Source organism: Nomascus leucogenys, chromosome 14 (genome assembly GCF_006542625.1).
Source record: "Nomascus leucogenys isolate Asia chromosome 14, Asia_NLE_v1, whole genome shotgun sequence".
Classification (NCBI taxonomy): Eukaryota; Metazoa; Chordata; class Mammalia; order Primates; family Hylobatidae; genus Nomascus; species Nomascus leucogenys.
The window spans coordinates 19,050,318-19,063,295 of NC_044394.1; the positions used below are offsets into that span (position 1 = coordinate 19,050,318).

General features: G+C 42.9%; 1 protein-coding gene across 3 annotated transcripts in view; it reads left to right on the forward strand.

The window, feature by feature from the left end:
• The first annotated feature begins 412 nt into the window (after positions 1-412).
• Positions 413-12,978, forward strand: part of SPTBN1 (spectrin beta, non-erythrocytic 1) — a 214,132-nt gene continuing 201,566 nt past the window's right edge. Inside the window, exon 1 of one of the 3 annotated variants that reach the window (XM_030827597.1) lies at positions 413-651. The gene's annotated coding sequence lies outside the window, so the exon portion shown is untranslated. Of the gene's footprint in view, positions 652-1,294; positions 1,420-12,978 lie in introns of those variants that run through there. The other 2 variants (XM_030827598.1, XM_030827599.1) reach the window with 2 other exon arrangements.

The following is a 12,978-nucleotide window of genomic DNA, read 5'->3' on the forward strand; positions in this document are numbered from 1 at the left end:
TCGGGTAGCGGCAGCAGCAGTGCCCACCCCGCCCCGGCCAGCCTGGTCGGTCCCCGCCGCTGGGAGGATGAGGTCCGGGCTGGGCCCGGGAAGAGCCTCAGCTGGAGAGGACGCGGACGCGCCCGAGGCTCGGCTCCCTGGCCGAGCGAGCGCCGGATGGGCGGCTGCGGGGCTCGGGGCAGGCGGAGAAGGCGGGCGAGGCAGAGGGAGCGGGCGAGAGTGGGGAGGGAGGAGGGCGGAGGGCGTGCGGGAGGGAGTCCGGCAGTGCGTGTGCGGTGTGTGTGTGTGTGCGTGTGTGTGTGGTGTGCGCGCGCGCGCGCGCCCGCCCCGCGCGCTCCTCTCCCCGCCCCTCGCCCCATCCCTGCGAGCGCCCTCCTCTCCTCCTCCCCCCGCCCCCCGCGCTCCCGCCCAGCCCCCGGAATCAGTGCAGCTGTTGCCGTGCAGGCTGCGGATTCCTCCAGTCCCTCCCTCGGCCGCCTCTCCTCCCGGAGCGAGCGCGCAGCCCTGCGCAGCAGCGCCCACTGGTCCCGTCCTGTGAGCCCCGGCCCCAGCCGCGGACAGACCCGCGGAGTCGCCTCCCGGCCCACCCGCCCGGCCGCCGAGGAGCGGGAGGAGGACGGGACCCCGGCGCCCCCACCCCATCCCTTGGAGGTAGGTAGGGGGCCCGAGGCAAGGAGATGCCAACTCACTGGAGCTGCCTCCCGATCGGGCTCCGCGGCGGCGGACGGGCGGGAGGAGGGGCGCGGGCCCAGGGCCGGAGGACGCCACTGCCCGCCTGCCCTGCGCCCGGGGAGCTGCGTGGGGGCAGGGAGGCTGCAGAGCCCGGGCGGGGGCGGCGCGGGGAGCCCGGGTCGCGGGTGCTCATTGGTACTCGGATGATGCGGGACGAGGGGCGGCAGGCTCTGCGGTGAGGCGGTAGCAGACCCGCCGTGCGCACAGCTGCCGTCCGGCCCCAGCCCCGGCGCGGCGATTCCTCCTCCCTGCCTCCGCCGCCGCCTCCCTGCAGCCGGGTGCGGCGGCCCCTGACGCGGAGGCTCCCGGCGCGGAGGTGGGTGCGGAGCGGGCAGCCGGAGGGTCTATTTTCAGGTGCCCTCCCTGTGGCCCCGCGGGTGGGGAGCGGGGGCGGCGGTGACAGGGCCGGGCTCTGCGCGTAGCGGTGCAGGGGATGCGGCCAGGCGTGGTCCCGGCTGCGCCGCCCTGCAGCTGAGCCGGAGGCGGCGGCCCCGCGCCGCCACCCGCGCTCGCTACCCTCCTGCGCCCGCCCCCCACCCCCCCGCCCTTTCTGCCGTCCCCACTCTCCCAGGGCTGGGCGTGAGCCGCCTCCGGGCGCCGAGCCGCCGCTGCGCCCGCCCTTCAGCTCCTGCCACCCTCTCTTCAACAGGTTTGTCTCAGCGCGGGGACCCTCCGGGCCTGCTTTGGGTAGGTGGGCTGGCTCGTCATCACCCCCCCACACCACGCCCACGGCCGTCTTTTAGGGGGCGCCTTCTCTTTGTTTTTGTGATAGGAAAGGTGCCAACTGCTGCCATCAGATGGGGAGGGGGTGGGGATCAGAACGCAAACCTCTGTCCGTTATTTTTCCAATCGAAAGCCAGGCCAGATAGTAAGTGAGGACAGGGTGCGTGTGGGGGTGCTTCGGCGGAGCAGAAAATTGAATTCGGTGGGGTTTATTTGGGCGGGGATGTGGTTTTTTTGGCAAGATGGATGGCTCACGGTGCCCTCGCCGTGATGCAGCACAATGCAGCAGTATCGCAGCTTCCTTGGTTCTCGCTGGCGGGGCTTGGCACGGCCGCTCGGCGCCTGCGGCCCCCGCCCGGCCCCACCCAGGCCCGGGGCTGCCCTTAGCCGAGGCCTGGAGCTGCTGCTACCTTGTCCTGCAGCTGCTGCTGGATGTGGCGTCAGGAGGACCAGGTCACCTAGGTGTGAGCAGGGGAGAGTCTTTTCTTTTGGGATGATCCTTCCTGCACCTCTTGTTGGACTGCGCTCTGCTGGAGGGGCGCCCTGCAGCACCAGTGCAGGCAGAGGGGAGCCGGCCTGCGGATGCGGATCGGAATCTGATCTGCGACCAGGGGACCTGAGCCATAGGGAGGGGCTGCAGGAAGGACTAGGCCCAGTGGTGTGCGGAGGCAATGTTGCAGTGTGGGGAGTCGCAGCGTTTTTCTGTGGATCATCCATAATCTGTAACCACAACCCAGCTATGCATTAATTTCTTTCTACGTGAAAAGTTGGTGTTTATTAATTGGACCTTCACAACTATGACATTACAGTACCTCGTCTGTCTTCAGTTGATACCAAGTGTGCATTTTTTCTGTAGGAAACCATTTTTAAATGAAATGATTAATGTATTTTAGTTTTTATGTCACTAAGACATCTATAAGTATATTAAAATTCAGTAGGTTGTTTTAAAAGGAATTTATATGTTTTTTAATGGATAGTAAATGATTCCTTTAGCCTGTATTTGTTTTGTTTTCATCGTTTGCTTTTTCTAAGTCAAGTACAATTGCATTATTTGGATGCTTTATTAAGGATTATTAGGTGTATGAGTGTCATGATGGAGGGTAAATTGGTATTCAGATTTCTGTTGATTCAGATAGCCGAGTTAAGTGTCCAGGCGTAACTAATGGGATTATGACAGTAACAGACTGCATTTGTGTTTGTTTATATGTATTTTTTGTATACATATTTTTCAAAGCTGTGATTGGGGAGAGGGTGGAGAAGGGCAGACTGGCATCTAGTCAGAATGAGATGGTTCCCAGTGTTCTCATGTTTAGTCTCGGCCGGGACACAGGGAATTTCCCTCCTAAATGCCATCTCTATAATTCATTTATTCAGTGCGGGATGGCAAATGGGATATATTTCAAATGTCAACCCAGGCTTTCCTAAAATGTGTAGGTGAAAAAGGAAATTTCAGTATGCTAGTTGGAAGGGAAGGTCAGTGTTTGCAAGCCAAGGGCGTGCCTGCTTGTATTTTTAAATATTTCTAATGAATCCAAGTTAGTGGCTTTTGACTTCATGTGGCTCTGCAGAATAGAACTGCATGTACATTGAGTGGTGTATGTGCAGTATTTTGAGTTTCTCTAATAGAGAGCCATTAAAATATGGGACTTTTTGTGCTGGTTGTATAAAATTGTGTTGCGTACAGATTTTTATGAATGTTGTTCCCATGGATCATCCAGACGTTTTGGATTTACTTTGTTGTAAGAAATATCCTGTGTTGATGTCACAGGAGGTTTAGCTGTTCTGACTTACACACCAGGTGCAGAATTCTGTTGGGTTAAGCTCTTTGTAACTCTGTCATTGCTGGAGTGACCAAAACCTTCATCTACGAGAAGTATTGGGCAGTGAAGGAACTGCTGTTACTAGGTCGTCTCCCACAGTTGAGGTTTTCTGTGAAGAACTTCTCTTGGGCAAGACTAGTAACAAATATCTGTGATGTTGTAGAGCAAATGAGAAGACCTCCCTCTACTTGTGACACATCCTGAGCAGAGGCTTGGCATTGGCAGAGTTTCCTGGAAGGGTTTGTAGAGTGGTTGCTTTGTCTTGATGTTTGAATGTATGACTTTACATGTGGAAGTACTATTTCGACGTGGAGGGATTTTACTACTACTAAACATAGACATGATTAGTGGAAATCATTCAGTGTGGATTTTGTCGAAATAATTTTAAGCTTTTCTTTTTAATAGCATATTCTTATAGAATATTTTAAAGCCTAATTTTTTTTACGTGCAATGACGTGATGCTCCTTTAATTATGTTGCACCGTAACCAGCATCTTCATTATAATTGGGATTTATTTAATGGTAGCCCTGGTTTCTTTCACTTCATTATTGGGAATGCAAACCATTCTTCCATAAGGAAGGGGCTAACTACCCCTGTTAGAAGAATGAACTTTGTAGGTCTGTGAAAGTGAGTAAAGCATCTCATGGGTTTTTCTTGTAAGCTTTCAGTCTTTGCTTTTTCTCAGGGCATCTTTTCTTTGCAAAAGACCTAGTTTAGTACTCTAATTTTTCTGGTAGCACTTGTAATTATATTTAAATTTTTATTGTGTGGTAATAACATCATCAATTTTTTTTCTACTCAGTGGTTAAAGGAAATTACACCAATTAGATATACCTGTGTTTCTATTTTTAAACATCTCTGGAGAAGGCATTTTCATAATGTCCTTTGCTATCATAGTGAGGTTCACGGATCTTCAACATTGGAATCGCCTGGAAGCTTGTTACAAATGCAGATTCTTAGGCCCCACTCTGAACTCAGCCAGTCGGAATCAGCATTTTAACAAGACCTTTAAGTGAGTTATATGCACATTAAATGAAGAAACTATTCTGTTCCTTCAGCAAAGGGACCTCAATATCAAAAGTTTCCTTCTTGAATTTTCCTTTCTTTTGCTGAAGTATCAGCACATTTTTTTTCTTGATGGTGGTGACAAAAGTGAGGCTCTCACTGTAAATTATTTGTTTAATACAAAATTATTTTATAAAGCTGTTCTTTAATTCTTGGTGGAAGAGTCCTATATACCATGGTTTATTTAGATTAATCAGTGTTTTAGGTTGTTTTGTAAAACACCTCTAAAGTTGAAAAACAGTTTTTTTCCCCTCTGGAAGAAGAAAACGTTGGTTTTGAGACGTCAGAGCTGGAGCCTAGGAAGCTAACCCCCGAGCAAACGGTCCCCTCTCCTCCCTCTGCTCTGGCATCTTGATGTCTGTCATCTGATATAGTCAATGTCCTGCCCTCTCGTCCAGTCTTTTCTTAGAGTTGTTTTTTGAATCAAGTAATTGGTAGGTACAAAATAATGTTCCTAAAATATATGTTAAAGAATCGTAAACCAGCTGGGTGCAGTGGCTCACGCCTGTAATCCCAGCACTTTGGGATGCCGAGGGGGGCGGATCACTTGAGGTCAGGAGTTCAAGACCAGCCTGGCCAACGTGGTGAAACCCCATTTCTACTAAAAATGCAAAAATTATCTGGGCATGGTGGCAGGCGCCTGTAATTCCCAGCTACTTGGGAGGCTGAGGCAACAGAATCAGTTGAACTGGGGAGGCAGAGGTTGCAGTGAGCAGAGATTGCGCCACTGAATTCCAACCTGGGTGACAGAGTGAGACTCTGTCTCAAAAACATAAAAAGAATCATAAACCAATGGACACTTAGGCAGCCACCAGCTAGTTCAGGAAGAGCCTTATACATTCAGAGCCCACCTCCATCATCCCATCTGAAACTATCCCTATCTTTGATTTTGTGCTTGTCATTCCCTTCTCTATGGTTTATCCTTTTTAAAAAATCTTGATTGTGTATGATTTTGAACTTTATATCAATAAAATTATACTTTATGTATTCTTCTGACTCACATATTTAGATTAACATTCTATTCCCAAGGTTTATCCATTTCAGGGCTGTATTTCATTCAGTTTCACCTGCTGTATAGTATTCTACTGTGATTTATTTATTCATTGTACTCTAGATGGAGATTTGGATTGATTCCAGTTTTTTTGCTATTGTGAAAGGGTTGCTGTGAGTGGTTTTTGTACACGGCTCTTGGTACATATGTGGAGGCACACACACCCATTTGCTGTCTCTAGGGAATGAAATTTTCTGTATCATAGGGCATGTGCATCATCAGCCTTAGTAGAGAATGTAGAACTGTTTTTTACAAAGTGATTTTGTTGATCGTGTTCCCACTAGCCATAAGTGTTACAGTTGTTCCACAGCCTTGCCAGTGCTTCACATACCAGGCTTGAAAATCTTGTCCAGTGAAACTTTATCTCGCTGTGATTTTTATTTACAGTTTCTCCGATTATTGAGGTTGAATGTCTGTTTACATTATTAACCATTTGGGTTCTTCCTTTTGTGAAGTACCTGTTCAGTCTTTTACCCACTTATCTTATTGATTTGTAGTTCTGTATGTAGATTACTACTAATCCTTTGTGGATTACATGTCTTGCGACAATTACTTCTCAGCTTGTGTTTTTTTTCTTAACTCGAATTTGTGATTTCTTTTGATGATCCGTTATTTGTAATTTAGCAGAGTCATAATCAGTATTTTGTCCTTCAAAGTTTGTGAGGATAATTTTGTTATTGCAGAAAAGTTTTTCTTTGTTTGGAAAGAGCATTCATTTTGGAGTCAAACGGGTTCTGGGCCCAAATCCTAATGGTGTTGTATACTAGCCTTATGGCTACCAATAGGTACTGGCCTGGAGCTAGTTAGTTACTCAAGACCACAGTTTCCTCACTGGAAAAATCGAAATCATATTAGTTTCTCTTAGTTATGAGACAGCAGTGTACAGTTCCAGGCACATAGTACCTATTTAGTTGATAGCAATTCTTTCCTTTCTATTGGGACTGCCTAAGCACTATGACCCACTGATCCCTTTTGGTATGCTTTGCAAAAACTACCTAAACATTTTTATGTCAGGAGAGCTATTAAATGGCTTATTCTAACTTTTATTTTTTAAAAGGCTGCATTACCAATGGCATTTATATATTGATTAATACAGTCTGAAGAGACCACTTACTAGAAACCCTTATCAGTTTAGGTTCCAGTTCTGGAAAGTGATATAATTACATTTATTTGTACACAGTACTTTTGACCATTAAGCATTTATAGTATTAATGATCTCCCTTTGCTGCTACTCTGAGATTACTTTGTAATATTGTTTTTTATTTAATGAATAATTATTGGATACATTATCTTGCCAGGACTTGAAGTTGTTATGGTTTTGTGGACTGGCTTAAAGTTGTGTAAGAATTAGTTCCTGAATCAAAGGACTGTATACTCTAGTATATGGAATATATTTTATGTACCATACACAGAAGGTAAAATACCTTTTACAGGCTGGATGTGTGGCTTTGGCAAACCTTTAACCCTCTGGTCTCAGATTTAATTTTATAAAATGGAAGACTTAGATGAAGTTATAGTAGGGGTTAAAACATGGCACATGGCATCACTCGCTTCTGTTCCTGGCAGACATCAAAAATCAGTGATGGTACTCTTTTTCCACTGAGCTGAGATGGTCTCAGTCATCTTCTCGACATGGTGTTCTAGGCAGTAACTACCACTCGATTAAATCTGGCATTCAGTTTTTAAGCTCCTGTACACTTCTAAATTCTGTGATTATAAGATACTTGAGAAACTCTTCACCTTGGCAGTGTTCAGAATACAGTGAGACAGGAAGAAACTAGAAGCAAGGAGACAGGAGAGAGGTGACTGGGGGTCTGGAAGTAAAGGGAGCAAGTGACAGTGGTGGCCAAGGGAACAAGGAGAGGAGAGATGGGAAAATGGTTGTGAAGGCCCAATCCTATGCCAAGCTATTTGTAGGGTGGGTGGATGGGAGGATGGATGGGAGGTGCACCTAGTAGATGAGGAGCTAAGCTAAGGTGATAAAGATTCCAAATTTGAATAATGACAATGAGCATGTTTGGTGACGATGACAAATAGCCAAGTCAAGTGCATGATTGGATATTTGATTGGGAAGAGTATCAGTTTTGCTTTAAACATGTTTGAGTTTGAGGTTCCAGCACAACCCTCAGTGGAGTTGGAGAGAGGTCATGGCTAGAGAGGCTGATGGGAGGCTTTGGATGGAGGGGCCCTGGGTCCCAAGCTTCAGGCTCTTTAGTTACACAACCCACCCACCTTGCTCACACACTAAGTGACCTTGGGCAAACTGCCTAGACTTCTTTGTGTCCCTCAACATCTTCATCCTTAAAATAGTCGTAATGAGAATACCTACCACATAGGATTATTAAAGCCAAATGAGGTAATTCAGCGCTCATCACAATAAATTTTAATGATTATAAAATGTGGAATTTTTGCTTAGTTTGACTTAATATTATGCTTTCTTTCAAATAAGCAGTTTGATTTGTTTAGAAAAGGTACATTCTAGCAAATAGCAATCATTTAGATAAATAATGCTAAGTTCCATCTATATTAAACATGTTCCTATACATCATGTCAAAATAATAGGAAAGGAAAATCTGATTTATATATATGTATTTTTTAAACAAACGGTAAAATGCTAAAGCCTTAGTAGCTAAGGAAAGGATATGAGTTTATAAAAGAAGAAATCAAGGAGGTCGATAACTGTAAGTTCAAATTTACCAGTGTATGACATACAGACTAAAATAATCAATTAATTTTTCCACTTAATGGATAGATGATATGCTCTGGGCTGCTGTGAGATGGGAGCTCTGCATCACCTGTTGAGAGCATATTTTGATTAATACAAACTTAGAGGAAAACAGTTGGGTTATATATATGTAACAGAGTAACAGAAGCCGTAAATGCTTATACCTCTTGAACTGAAATCTCACACGTAGCTTGGTAGCCTAAAAAAACAATGAAAAATAAGGACAAGTTTTTAAACAAGCATTTTCGTGGCAACATTAATAGAGAAAAGGGGAAATGTTTTTTAATGGAGCATAATCAAATAAATTATGGCGCAACTGTAGGGTAGAATTCAATGTAGTGCTTAAAATAATGGTTTGGAAGAATATTACTGAGATGGGAAGATGCTGATAATACAGGGGTTAGTGGAAATATCTGGATGCAAAACTGTATAGTGTACTATAATCCTAGTTTTACTGTATTAAGTAAAAGACTGGAAGGAAATACATTAAAATGTTAATGGTTTGCTTTGGATGGTAGGTTGATGGGTGATTTCCTCTCTTGTATGAGAGGAAATTCCCATGACTTAATGTTTCTTTTTGAGTTTTGAAATATTTCACGGTAGAGAAGAATACAGTAAATAATATAATAGATGACCATGAGGACCATTTTTTTTGGTTTGTTTGAGGAACTTTTTTTTGTTTTATTTTGTTTTGTTTGAGACAGAGTCTTATTCTGTGGCCCAGGCTGGAGTGCAGTGGCACGAACATGGCTCACTGCAGCCTTGACCTCCTGGGTTCAAGCGATCCTCCTGCCTCAGCCTCCCAAGTAGTTGCAGGCGTGTACCACCACACAGGGCTAATTTTTAAAACTTAAATTTTTTTATAGAGATGGGGTTTCACCGTGTTGCCCACGCTGGTCTTGAACTGCTGAGCTCAAGTGATCTGCCTGTCTTGGCCTCCCAAAGTGTTGGGATTACAAATGTGAGCCACCGTGCCCAGCCTTGGGCACCATTTTTTAATAATCAAAAAAGCAATCAACACTTTAAAAATTCTAATTTTTAAAAAGGAAAGAAAAAAGTAAATCTGTCCAATTGTAGATCATTATTAAGAAATAGTTTTAAATCCAGCGATTGTTGTATCTGTCCTTCTTTGCAGTTTTCCAAGAGCAGTGATACAATGTGTAAGTTAGCATCTTAAGGGTATAGGTGTGAGATAAATTAGTGTATTCAAATGTATTAATTCTCTACACTAACCTAGGCAGCTTAAAAAGAGCAGAGGACCAGGGTTCTTTGGTATTTCCAATCTCCACACTTGAGTGCAGAGCAGTGGAATTCCATGGTGTGCATGTTCTCACTCGTGGAAACCTAAACACTGCTGCTGGAGCTAGTTTGTAACCATTAGACCATCATGTTTCATTGGAATTGGTCAGAAATGAAGATAAAATTCCAAGTGAGCATTTTAAAATAAAAATCACTTCAGATTTAGATTTACTTTCAGTGAATGGTTGTAGGCTAAGATTGAGAGGAACTAATTTTAATATTCTTCCTTTTTTTGTATGAAAAGAAATTCTTGTGCAATGTTATATTTTTGTATATATACATATATGATGCATACATATCATGTTTATCTCATATATATGTATATCTCACACACATAGGAGAGAGATGTGTGTGTTTGATTGCGTAATCTCTACCATGAAGGGAGGCACAAGGCTATTTTAAAACTTTTTAAATGGGGAATTTTATAGAGACAGTATTTTGAAAATGAGTCCCATGAATGAGTCAAGTTGTCCTTAGCCAGTGGAGGAAATGTTTGGGGGGGAATAGTACTTTCTGTTTTATGGTCCAAGTCTCTAAGTGTGTTGGTACTTTGTAAAATGTAGCTTACAAAAATTAATGAATTTCCATTAATTTTGTATTTTTTATGTCATCAGCTTTAACTGAGTGGTTGTTTGAAGAAGCTTTCAGGATTAATTGTGCTTTGACATATGAAAATAAGATGTTATCAAGATTGCTTTAAAACTGACCCTTGTTTATAGGAGTCATACTTCCATTCTTAAGAAACTCTCAACTGTGAGAGTATACATCTGAGTGATTTTTAGAACCATTTTAATATCTCTGCTCTAGAATCGAGAATGCCCTGTTAGTTCTGATCTTTAATATACAAATCTGAAACCACTAGTTAGGCAGTAAAATATGTATGAGAACATAACTATAGATTTTTACCCAATAGATCAATTAGTATGAAATTTAGAATGATATATAAGTACAACAGAATTTATTCCTTTGAGGTATGTGTGTTCAATGTGTAATTTGTGTAATTAAGTATGTTTATTCTTAGAAAGTTCATGAGCCTATTAACAGTGGTTATCTTGGGTAATGGAATTGCAGAAGATTTCATCTCTGTATATTTCTCTTTGTATATTCTAAGTTTTGGGAAATAATAAATTCTTGCTCTTTATAAAAAATATCCTAACAGTTCAGACCAAACCTCATTTTAGCTGGATACAAACTAATCAAATGATTAATCAGCTACATATACTTTCTGCTGTTCAATTTTTTTCTACCAAGCTTACAGAAAAGCAGTATTAATAATGAAGATATAAAGAACACTGAAATTTTTAAAAGATCTTTTCATTCCTTGTTTAAATGTTCATTTTTGTTACAGCCTTGGCAGTTCATTACTTCTGCAGAGTGTGGGAAAAGCTGTAGGAACTGGGCCGCGAGAGCGCCTGACAGAAACATTGTCCAGAAGGAATCAGCCACTAATGGCCACTGCCTTTGGCTCTGGGTGAAGTTTCGTTTCCCTTCAGTACTCTTGGGTGGCTGTTTCAGGGATACATTTTGTTCTAGTGTGTTTGCCTCAAGGCCAAGTATAAATGTTGAAGGGCTGCACATTTTTCTGGAATGTTCTTCACCAGCTGTAAAGTCTTGGGCTAGGATAGGGATAGGGCATTTTTTTGGGGGTGGAGGCTTTTTTCTCTTTATCTTATTTACTTGAATGGGAAGGAAAACCTAGATTCTTCCTTAAAACAATGTTATTTATTTTGATCTCTGGTGTTTAAACATTTTCCATGGCATTTTGAAACCTGTAAATATAGGAGTGCTTTTCTGTTGTTGTTGTTGGAGATGAAGTCTTCCTCTTGTCCGCCAGGCTGGAGTGCAATGGCGCGATCTCGGCTCACTGCAACCTCCGCCTCCCGGGTTCAAGCGATTCTCCTGCCTCAGCCTCCCGAGTAGCTGGCACCTGCCACCATGCCCAGCTAATTTTTGTATTTTTAGTAGAGGTGGGTTTCACCATGTTAGCCAGACTGGTCTCAAACTCCTGACCTCAATTGATCCACCCTCCTCAGCCTCCCAAAGTTCGGGATTACAGGCGTGAGCCACTGTACCTGGCCAGGAGTGTTTTTATAGTGATTACAATAGTCTTAAAAATTAAAGTATTCTTTGTATTTTTACCACTTCAGAATCCCTGATTTTTTTTTTTGCAATGTCTGCTAATACACATAGTATATGTGGTGTTTTGAATGGCTTATGAAGAATATATACCATCATAAAGGCATAAGTTAGTGTAAAATCATCATAACAAAAATACCAAAGTATTTTTAAGGTATCTTTTTATTACTGAAATAATAGATGTTTATTTTAGATCATATGGAAACTAAAGATGAATACAAAGAAGAAAATTAAAATCACTAGATACTACATGACCCCAGAAACATACAGTTAATATTTTAGTGTTTCTCAGCTGGGTGCGGTGGCTCACGCCTCTAATCCCAGCACTTTGGGAGGCCGAGGCGGGCGGATCATGAGGTCAGCAGTTTGAGACAAGCCTGGCCAACACAGTGAAACCTTGTCTCTACTAAAAATACAAAAATTATCTGGGTGTGGTGGTGGGCGCCCCTAGTCCCAGCTACTTGTGAGGCTGAGGCAGGAGAATCGCTTGAACCCAGGAGGCGGAGGTTGCAGTGAGCTGAGACCGCACCATTGCACTCCAGCCTGGGTGACAGAGTGAGACTCTGTCTCAAATAAAAAAAAAAAAAAAAAGTGTGTGTGTGTGTATATATATATTTATTTATTTATTTTAGTGTTTCTCTTTTAAGCCTTTTTTTGTCTGTGCATATTTCTTCATCTCACAAATATATATTAAGGGCCAATCCTCAAATCTTAAACTGAAGATGTAGAGTTTTGACAGTCTGTATAGTGACATGATGATGTTCAGCACTCTTGCAGCTTATGCATGTTGCATTGCAAAACATAAAATCTAATGACTGGTCTATAGTTAAAGCTATAGCATGAACACTATCTGTTGCCCTGAGCTGTTTTAGGGGTGGGATGTTAAAGAAAAATGGAAAGGAAGAAAGAATTCAAAAAATTTTTTATTATAGCTATTTCTCTTTTCTGAATAATGTCTTTTTACAATGGAAAAATACCAGAAATAAAGTTCTCATTAGATAATGTGCTTTCTGTTTTGTTCTGAAGGGAATTCCCATCACAGTTGCATTAATTCCCCTGAGAGACATCTCCATATGCTTCGGACAACATCTGATTTTACTTTTGTCTTCTGATTTCAGAGTCTTTGAAACAGCTATCCCATAATGTGTCGCAGTGGAATGGATGTGGTTATTATAATCTTGGTTTTAAGTGTAATAAATTTTACTGGGCTGGATTTGGTTGTAACTGATGAAAGCGTATACTAGAGCTCAGCTTTCTTGGGGTCTTTGTATTAGCTGGATTCTTTAAAATTCTATCTTGGGATTTAGGATCGTTTCAAGAAGAAAAAGCGTTATTTATATTTGATTATGCAAGCCAGTTCTTTAAGCCTTTAGGACATCAGATGGATGGACGTTTGTTGCCTTAACTCTAGTATTCGGCTTCTTTCT